The sequence below is a fragment of the Theobroma umbraticum genome, unplaced genomic scaffold (assembly GCF_002168275.2).
Source record: "Theobroma umbraticum cultivar Fairchild unplaced genomic scaffold, ASM216827v3 scaffold_20.0, whole genome shotgun sequence".
NCBI lineage: Eukaryota > Viridiplantae > Streptophyta > Magnoliopsida > Malvales > Malvaceae > Theobroma > Theobroma umbraticum.
This window is the reverse complement of record NW_018397266.1, coordinates 2,352,501-2,363,857: the sequence shown is the minus strand read 5'-3', so window position 1 is coordinate 2,363,857 and position 11,357 is coordinate 2,352,501.

The window sequence follows — 11,357 nt, the reverse complement described above, 5'->3', positions numbered from 1 at the left end:
AGAAAAAAAAAAAAAACGAATCGGGTTTTTGATTTTGAAAAGGCGAGCGAATTTTCTATTTTTCTTTCCTTCTTCTGTACTTTCTTTTTCTGATTACGTGAATTTGTTTTTAATTTAATTTTTTTGAGCAAATTTGGGGTTTTGGATTATGTCGCTTTTGTTTGTGTAGAAATGTTGGAGGAAACAGACAAGGACTGTGGGGAGTGACGTGGATTTAAATGAAATGACCAAATTACTCTTTCAGTCTTGTATACAAGTTTAAAACAAGCCAAGCGTGTCAGACGGCCTACCCAGATACATTAGTCGAGGTGGGGCTTAAGAATAAAATTGAAATTTCAACGTTTTAGAAAAAGAAAGGTACTTTTTTCATCTTTAAAATTAAATCTACCTTTTCCTAATTGGTGGATTAATCCACTTTAATGTTTTCAGTAAATTTTTAATTATTTAAAATTTTTTAAATAAATTTTTATTTTTTATTATATTTAATTAAATTTTTATTTTTTTATTTTAAATCAAATAAATCTTTATAACAAACAATTGACTAAGAGTCTGTTTGACTTAACTTTTTTCTAGTTTAAAAACTCTTATCAAGCTCTTATAAAAAATAATAACTTTTAAAATTAAGTTGAAAATTGTTTGGTAAATTTTTTTTTATAAGTTCTTTTTTTATAAGTTATAATTTTGATTAAAATTATCATAAAAGGTATTTCTTTTTTTGAAAGAGTTATATTGTAATTATTTTTAATAGGTGAGGATATTTTTGAAATAAAAATAATTTTTTTTGTATTTTTAAAAAAAAAGAAGAAAAAGCTCTTATGAGGAGCTTTTCCTAAACCTCTTTTTTTTAAAAAAAAATTTTTAAAATATTTTTTTAAGAGCTTTTTAAAATTTATGTTTGGCCTAACTTTTACTTTTAAGAGATAGATAAGTTAAAAAAAAATTAGGCCAAACAAGCATTAATTGTCATTCGTCAAAATATCATTTATCATTTTTATATTATATGGTGCTAACATGGCACGTTCACATGTCACTATGAATAATAACGTGGTATATTGATATGATATAATGACATGGTAACTTGGCATTTTTCACCCTTCATGTTAGTGTAACATTGACATAAAATGATAAGTCACATTTGGACTTATTGTGGTTAATCAATCGTTAGTTATAAGAGCCTATTTAATTTAAAATAAAAGTAAAAAATTTAATTGAATATAATAAAATAATAAAAAATTATTTAAATTTTTTTTAAATAATTTATAAGTTTTTGAAAGTATAATGCTATTAAAAATAAATTTTTTAAACAAAGAGGAAAAAATGTTTCGACTAAAAATTTTTATGAGAATTTGAATTTGTTAGCTTAAATGGCAATGGAATAAGGCTAAACCACGAAGAAGAGGAATTGAAAAGTTATAAACTTTTTGCAAATTTTGAAAGAAAAAATATTTGCAAGCTTTGAAACCATTTTGAAACTTTTATAGCACACTAAACTCTTGTGAAAATTTGATCTTTAGTAAAATAATAGTTTGAGAGCATGAAAAAGAAGTTTAATTTCTCTATCTTCTCAATAATTAAGATATAATCAACCATCTACTTTTTAATAGTTAAGGCATAACCTCTCTCAAAATGTAACAAATAAAGATGTACAAGATAAGATGCCTCTCTAAGGTCGATAAACTCAAATAACACAGAAAATTTGAGAAATAAATAATGAAAAGTAAATGAATTTGAACTCAATAAATATAATGCTTTGAAGACTATAAAATAAAAGGTAGAGAGAGAGAGTGTGAAGATGTACTTAATGCTTGAATCTTGTATGTTTCTTGATCTTATATTTTCAGAGTCTTCTCTTTTCATAAATGTGATGAGAAGTTTGTCGAACTTGTTAGAGTGCATTTAATACCAAAAAAGGTAATTGGTTGCTTGGATTTTGTGTCCAACAGTAAGTACTAATACTTTTAGGCATAATAATATTTAGATATGTTAGGAATGTTAGTTCTATAATGAGAAAAATATCTAAGAATGGGATAAATTGGATTTTTAAAAATTCTTTTCAATAAATTTAAACTTTTTATGAAGGCAAGTTTGAAAACAAATCTCTCAAATTTGCTTTCACTTTAAAACATACCAAACGTAATTTAAGCAAAATAATGACCAAACAAATTGAAAATAAATTTTCAAATTTTTTTAAGGCAAAATGCACTAGTGTAAAATTTTTCCGAGCTTCCAATCAAGTCAAGTTAAAAATAATTTTCATAAATTTGTTTTTCTATCAAAGTGAGCCAACAATAATTTGAATATTAAATTAAAAAATAAACAAGTTAAAAATAAATTTGATAAATTATTTAATGTAAATGCGTAAATTCAAGGAGTGAAAAATAAAGAAAGAAGACACAATGTTTTTATAAAGGTTACGCCTCCTTGCCTACATCTTTTCCCTTAACTCGTTAAGAAATTTCAAATCGATTATGAAAAATACTTTTTAAGGCTCAACTAGAACCTTTACAATTCCTTTCAAAGATAAAGCATAACCTCTCAATACAATGCTTTTTATGGATCAAGTATAATCTTCATAATACCTTTTCAAGGCTAAGGCATAAAATTTTCTCTTTTACAATTTTGAATAACAAAGATACCTCAAAGGTGGGGTTTGCTAAATAAGTACAATGAGTATAAAAATAATTACAAAAAATAGAAATGAAGGCACAGAGGAATTGTGGCTTAAAAAAGCTTAAAAGCTTGGTGGAAGTATTGAATTTGCTTGCTCTAGCTTAATTTCTCTCTTTTTTTCTTCTTTTTCTTCATAAGGTTTTATTCTTATTTAAACGATATCTTTCTTCCCTCTTCTAACCTAGTAATTGTGTTGGAAAAGTTCTTTTTATAGTAAGAGAAGTTTTGGAGCCATTGGAGAAGGTTTGATGAAGAAAATAATCATTTTTTCTTTCATTTTTGTGTGTAACAGCTAGTTATAGACTAAATATATCGATATATTTTGAAATGTACCAATACATTTTGGGCAAAACTTGTGATACCTCACATTTTATATCAGATATGAATATAATTGTTAAGACTTATGTAATAATTCAAGGCCATCACTACTAGCAACTTGAGTTTAAACTTTTAAGGTCACGTGATTTAGGTCCAAAAAGCTGTTAGGTCAGTGGTTGGACTTGGATCGTTACAAATGATATCAGAGCCATGTTCTCAGTTAATTTTAAAAATTCGTGTCTTCCAAACCACAAAACCAAACAATATGCTACAAAAATCATTGAAAATATCTTTTCAAGACATTCCCATTGGTACCCATCATGCCATTGGAAAGTCACTGGAACAATGCTGAATTTGAATAAAAGTTAAAGAAATACAAATAATTCAGGGTTTTTTGTGCGCAAACTCTGAAAATACAACTCCAAAACATACCTTTATCAGCAATTGCTTGAATGCTTTTTCCTTTTTTACTGTCTTTCTTCTTTCTTGATGTTAAGCTTTTCTGACTGTTTATCATTTGAGTCTGATGAAATAAACTAACGTGAGTTTTTTACATTTTCTTTTAAATGTGTTAAGATAAAATTGATTACTTTTATTTTAAAACATAATAAGATTAACTGATTATTCTTTTTAAATACAATAAGGTAAGACTGACTGATTTTTTTTAAATGTGATAACATAATTTGACACCAACTAAAATATATCTACTCTATATTCAAAAAAAAAAAATTTTATGTGAGGGGTATTACGTCCTCCCCTCCTTAAAAAGAGTTTAGTCTCTTAAAGTCTTACCTTGGACCTCAAAAAGATAGAGATACTTCTCTTTGATATTTTCTTCCAAATCTTAAGTCGCTTCTAGTTTTGTGTGATTTTTCCACTGCACTTTAACATAAGGAATAGTCCACCTTATCAAAACTTGCTCCTTCTTATCCACAATACATATAGGATGCTCATTATAAGACAAATCTTCTTTAAGTCTTAAAGGAGCTAACTCTATCACATGACTACAATCTGGAATATATTTCCTCAACAAGGAAACATGAAACACATTACGCATCCCTAACAAAGCAGGTGGAAGCGCTAATCTACAAGCTACATCACCAATCCCACTGTTAAAGTAAGGAGATCATACATCAACTGATGAACTAAACGTGGTTTAGGTCCAAAAGTTGCTAGGCCAGTAGTTAAACTTTGGTAATTATAAAACCATTCTATTTAAAATATATCGATACTTATAGATTAAAATATAAAAAATTTTTCTTTTTGAACCTACATTGATGTCTAAAACTAGAACATTTCAAAATCAAATACAAGGGAGGTTTAAACATAATTTAAACAAGTTTTAAAAACTATTCAAAGAAGTTCAAAAATCATTAAAGCAATTTAAAAAATCATTCAAATAATTTTGAAACTTTTCACATAAAACACTTAGGTATTTCAAAACTTATTTAAAATGTTTAAAAACTATTCAAACAAATTCAAAAACTCATTCAAGCAACTTCAAAAATTATTCAAATAAGATCAAAGATCCGTCAAGTAGTTTTGATCATTTTTCATAAGAAAACACTTATGCACTTCAAAAGCAAATGTATGAAAGTTTTTAGCATTAATAAATTAAATTCAAATTATATTTAAACAACTTTAAAAATCATTTAAACAAGTTCAAGGATCACTCAAATAAGTTCAAAGATCATTGAAGCAATTTTGATCACTTTTTTCATTTCAAAGCTATAATCATTTTAAAACTAATAAAATAAACCCCTAAACTATTTAAGAAAATTTAAATAAGCTTTTATTCTTTTACCACATTCAATCAAATTTTTATATTTTTATTTTGGATCAAATAAACTTTTATGACTAACGATTAACTAATTGCCATTAGTCAAAATATCACTTATCATCTTATATTTATATGGCACTAACATGGTGTTAATGTGGGTAGTGAAAATTACCACATGGTCGTGTTGTCATATCAAATTAGCACGTAACATCATCATCAATTATGATATATCAACATATTACATTATCATCAATTATAATATGTTAACAAGCCACATTAGTATCACATAGAATAGAATGATAAATGATATTTTAATTAAATCAATTATTAGTTATAAGGTCTTTTTTTACTTAAAGTAGAACTGTAAAGGCTTATTTAGTTTAAAATAAAAATAAAAGAGACTAATTGAACGCAATAAAAGTATAAAAGCTTATTTAAATTTTCCTAAATAGTTTAGAAGTTTTTTTAGATATTATGTCATCCCTTTACAAAGGTATCGATACTTTTACTGCATATATTTAAAAACTCATGAAAAGGTATTGATAGTTTTTAGGTAAAATCATTTTGTTTAAAATGTATCAATATTTTTGGATCAAACACCAATACTTTCAGCTCAACTTGAAAAATTTTAAATTCTGTTTAAAATGTATCGATATTTTCAAGCTCAATGTCCATACTTTCAACTCAACTTAGGGAATTTTACATTTTGTTTAAAGTGTATTGATATTCTTCAAGTTCATCACTTTGACTTTTAATTTTCTGCTTCAAATGGATTGATATTTCATTTAATGGTATCATACTTAATGAATAACTATCGATACTTTCAATGTAAAAATCAGATTTTAAAGTGTTTCAACTTTTCTTCTTTCATAAACACTTAACTATTTCATTTTAACATGTCAAGGGGTTTTTATACTTATTTAAAAACATATTTAAGCAATTTTGATCACTTGATTTTATCATTGTAAAATATAAGATTAATTGTAAAGCTAATAAATTTAAACGTTGCATGTTGATCATAACTTTTGAAAATTCTTGCATTAAGAATTGAAAAATACAAAATCTTGATCAAGAAATCTTATCTAATGACAAAAAGAAACTCTTAAAATTTTTATATGTCAAGTTCACGTTTGTGTGAATTTACTCTTTTTTTTTTAAGTGTGTGAATTTAGTCTAATTTTATATTTAATTTATTTTATTTGTTTAGTAATTTTTTCATAAATGTATATGTGATATATAGTATATTGTGAGAATTTTAGACTATAATTGTAATTTCCTAATGTAACCTTAAGAAAAAGACAAAAGAATACAAAGCCACTTGTTGTAAGGTATTTTTTTACCATAAGAAAAGATTGGTGAAATTTATGAGATAGAAAAGAGTTGGTTTTAATTATATAGTTTAATATTTTATGTTATAAAAAAATAAAAAGAAGAAAACTTCTCTCTACAATTGAAAAAACAATTTTTTTCTTGTTTTTGGCTAACTTAGGCAAGAACAAATTATACAAGGTTTCAATTTCAAACCCAATTGATTGAGAGAAAAACATATATCTATCATTGTGATTATTAAGTCAAATACTTTTATTTTTAAAATACTTTATTATTGTTGCCTTTTAAGACAAGCTACATTTCTATTATGTCACTAAATATGCAAAATAAAAAATAAAAAAAAATTAATTTGATTTGGTATTTTATACTGTTGAATTGAAAAAACCAAAATAATTAAATAGTAAACACTGTAAAACTCATAAAACTCTCTATATAAACTATGAAAAGTGAATGAAATGAAAATCTAAACTACTATAATATTTTGATTCAAATGTCATAATTTTGGAAAGAAAAAGAAAAAAATATTTTGATTCAAATGTCTTAATTTTGGAGGAAAAAATGGAAAAATGTGATTAGCACCATTAACCAAAAAACTTCAATTTATTTGTCTAGATAAAGATTGGACTCACAATTTACTATTCTACTTTTTTTTAGATGTATAAACATATTTCTACAACAATTTATATATAATATTAAAATTAAAATTTATATTTTAAAAAGTATTTCTTATAGAAAAAATAAAAAAATTTTCTTCATATTTTCTTATTTTAGATTTTGTTGCTTAATTTAATTTTTGTTTTAAACAAATTATATGTCATCATCTTAACAATATTTAAACTTTTTAATAATCAAATTATGAAATTGTATTAAAAATAGATAGAGTGGTAACATTGATAAAAAAAGTAGTAAATATGAAATTACTACTATAATAGAGTGGTAAATTTGATCATTATTCAATTTTTTCCCCAATAAGTAGGTACAGATACTTGTTTGGTCTCGTTTTCCAAATAATTTACGTACCTAATTTGAAATGCGAAAATTGAATTTGATAAGATTTTAAAGAAACTTTCTTTTACCTTTTTGGAAGCTAAATTGACTTTTTTATTGTTTAAAGCTGAAGTTTTATTAAGTATATAAAGAAATATGTAAATTATGATGTAATTAAAAATATTTTTTTAAAATGATGTAATAAATAATCAAACTACGATAGAATGGTTTTAGGTATGTAACCTTACAATTTTACAATTAAACTATAAGATACGCACGTTACGCTGTGATATCTCAACACATTAGATGTAAATGTGATTGTTATGACTTGTATAACAATACAAATCCATTACTATTACAATTTAAACTTAAGCTTTTGAAGGCTACATGATTTAGACATAAAAAGTTGCTAGTCCAATGTTTGAACTTGAGTCTTTTTAAATGGTAACAGACTATGTACCAACCTGATGTGAGCTTTCACACTACGCTAATGAGATCTTTGTCTTGTAAAATGAGCCTTAATGGTGATTGTGATGTGTTGTGTGGCTTTAATGACAACATCAAGGTTTTGAGTAGATGGGATTGCGATTCCCCATCCCACATTAGATATGATTGTGGCCTTAATGAGGACATTAAAGATTTGAGTAAATGAGATTGTGATACCCCATCTCACATCAGATGTGAATGTGATTATTAAAACATATATAATGATCCAAGTTAATCACTATTAGTAATTTGAGTTTAAACTTTTTAAGGGTCACATGATTTAAGTTTGAAAAGTTGTTACTAGTAACTTGGATTTGAACTTTTAAAGGCCACGTGGTTTAGGCTTGAAAAGTTACTGAGTCAATTTTTAGATTGTATTGTTATATGCGCAACAAGATTTATAACAAGTAAAGACTTTCCTATATAATGCAGTTTGTAAATTTTTATTAACATTTGATGTCAGAATAGTATCATTACATTTCACAGCAACAAAGTGAATATAATGTATATACATCTTTAGTTTCATCATGCTAATTAACCTTTTATATATGTATAATGATAGCTTGTCATGAAATGTAAAAAAGTCATTCTATATCCAATGATGAATATTAGATTGCTCATAAAATGGACTTTGATTTATACAAAGTATTTAAAATAAGTTTTGCCAATTTTTTGAACAACATTACATAGGTAGGATGATAAGTGAAAAGTATATATTCTTTTAAAATTTTTCATGATAATACCATTTTCATTAAAAATAATTCAAAAAAATTCTAAGATTTTTTTTAATTTCATTTTTTTTCTTATATTACTTGTTCTTTTTTTCATTTTCTTGTGATTTTGGAATTAAAAAATTAACAAAGAAAATTAACTATTCTTTTCCTTCACGAACCACAAATAAATTAACCTTAATTATTCTTTTAATCCCAATCTTTGAAATTTAACTATAGAAGGAGAAAAATTATGAGCCAATTACATACTACCATGTGGACTTGATGATGTCATAACCAAGTAATTAATTATAAAATAATTAATTATTTTGGTTGAATTATTTCAAAAACACATGATTGAACCAATTCACTTATGTGTCATATATTTATCCCTTGAGATAATTTAAAGATAATATTTAAATTGGATCAACTAAAATTTAATTATTGGTCATATAATTTGTCTCTAAATAAATCAAGATAATTTAGAGATAATATTCATATTTTTGATCACTCAAAATTTAGTTATTGGTCATAATTTTTTTTAAATAAATCAAGATAATTTAGAGATAATATTCATATTTTTGACCAATCAAAATTTAATTATTGGTCATCTAATTTATCTCTAATAATTATGCTAATTTAGAGATAAAAATTAAATTTGATTATTTAATTTATCTCTAAATAAATTAAAATAATTTAAAGATAATACCTTCAAGGACACAAAATTCGATTAATCAAAAGACTTTTAATAAGTCATCATAATTTATCTATAAATATATTAAAATAATTTAGAGATAATTCAAATAGACTACATTCTCATCAAAGTCTCTTACTTAGCATTATAAATAAGGGGCTCCTACAAGCTATTTTCATTTATTCGGAAGTATTTAAAGATTGAGAGCATTTTAGAGATCGAGAAGAGTATAAGATTTTTGAAGTGAAGAACAAGCGGCAACGAAGTTTGTGATCAAGATCAAGCAGTAGCGAAGTTCATGATCTAAAAATGAAGCAAGGAACTCCCCTTTTTTTATTCTTCGCGTCTAGGATTACGTCCCGGATCATTAGATAGGAATCCGAAGATGAAGAGAGAAACAAAGTATCACTACGGTGTAAACAAAAGTTTAAGAGTAAGCATTACACAATCTCCAAGATCATTTTTTTGGAAAAAGAAGAGAATAGATTCTCCGTTTTTATACCACATAATCCTATTTTGACACCAAGAAATAAAGCGATTTCTAGAAATTCTAGAAATCGAAAAGAATTTTCCGAAATTCACTTGTAATAAGGGTTGAATCTTTCATTACAAAAAAAATTCTTTCATACCAACAATTATATATTGTGGCGGACCCTAAATAGGGTTCTTCGGTGAAAAAGGGTCAGAATGGGTGATCCAGATTTATTAGGGCTATCCAAGAATTTCAATCTTTGAATTGAGGGTTCGTTCATACTGTAAGACTTATCTGATCTTTTCAATTGTTAGAATTTTCTTTTTCTTGAATAAATCATGAATTTTTCTAAGACAGTATTAAGGATCTCATCGAAAACTACAGCAACTTGCCAAACAAAGGCTAAGAGAAAAAAGAGAAGAGGTATTACTGGCATAAAATCTACGATTGGATTCAAAAAAGCATAGGCCTCCGGCAATTTGCGAATAAAAAACTACTCGAAAAAAGGGCAGAATTAAAACAGATACAGATCAAATTAAAGATATTAAGCATAACAAAATTTTGTTCTTGGAGATAATTTTGATTGAGTTATTAATATGTTTTGATATAAGGAAAAAAATGAAGAAAGGAAAACTAAGGCAGACTAAACAATACTTCTTTGAACTCACCCAATCAAAAAGCCTTCAATTCTTACAAGAGAATAGAAGAAATCATACTTTCATACAATATCTTAATTGAATTATATGTAATGATCAATAAAATCGGTTTAATTCTCTATCATATGTGCCAAAATCCTAGCAAGAATCTAATCTATTCCATAGCTATTTGGAACTGGAATTGACGAACAAGGAATACCCATATTAGTGTTTAGTAGTGTCAAATAGAAATCTAAATGATCAAGATATAAAGTGAAGTTATACAAAAAAATTTGTACACACAAATTTTTCATCGAAATTTCTTGACTTGAAAATTATAAGACAAATATAAATTTTGATGATGTGAGTTATAATCTTTGAAAATTCTTCTGATTAATTTCTTCACTTCATCTTCAAGGGTCACGAACTCAGATTTAGTCTTAATCACGAACTTTGCTTCAAAGATCTTGGTGACTTAATTTGGATTACTAACACTTGATATCTTCGCTTCAAAGTTTTAACGACTTGATCTTAATCACAAACACTTGATATCTTGACCATGAACTTCGCTTGATCTTCATTTCTAGGTTCTTAACGACTTAATCTTGATCACAAACACTTGATATCTTCATTTCAAGAGTCTTCACAACTTAATCTTGATCATGAACTTCGCTTAATATCTAGATCACGAACTTCACTGTCGCTTGACCTTGATTATGAAAATTCATTGCCGCTTGATCTTAATCATGAACTTTGTTGTTGCAAGGACCTTAACGACTTAATATTGATCATAAACACTTGATATCTTTGTTTCAAGAGTCTTCACAACTTAATCTTGATCACGAACTTCGCTTGATATCTAGATCACGAACTTCACTATCACTTGACTTTGATTACGAACTTTGTTTCCACTTAATCTTAATCACGAACTTTGTTGTCGCTTGCTCACGAACTTTGCTGTTGCGCTTGATCTTGATCACAAACGTCGTTGCCACTTGTTCTTCACTTTAGAAATCTTCTACTCTTCTCGATCTCTGAAATGCTTTCAATCTTCCAATGCCATTCAATGAATGAAAATGTCTTAGAGGAGCCCCTTATTTATACTGCTGGATGGGAAACTTTGATTAGAATGTAATCTCTTTAAATTATTTTAATTTATTTAGAGATAAATTATGATGACTCATTGAAAGTTTTTTGATTGGTCGAACTTTGAATCCTTGAATTTTGATTGGCCGAAGTTAGGTATTATCTTTAAATTATCTTAATTTATTTAGAG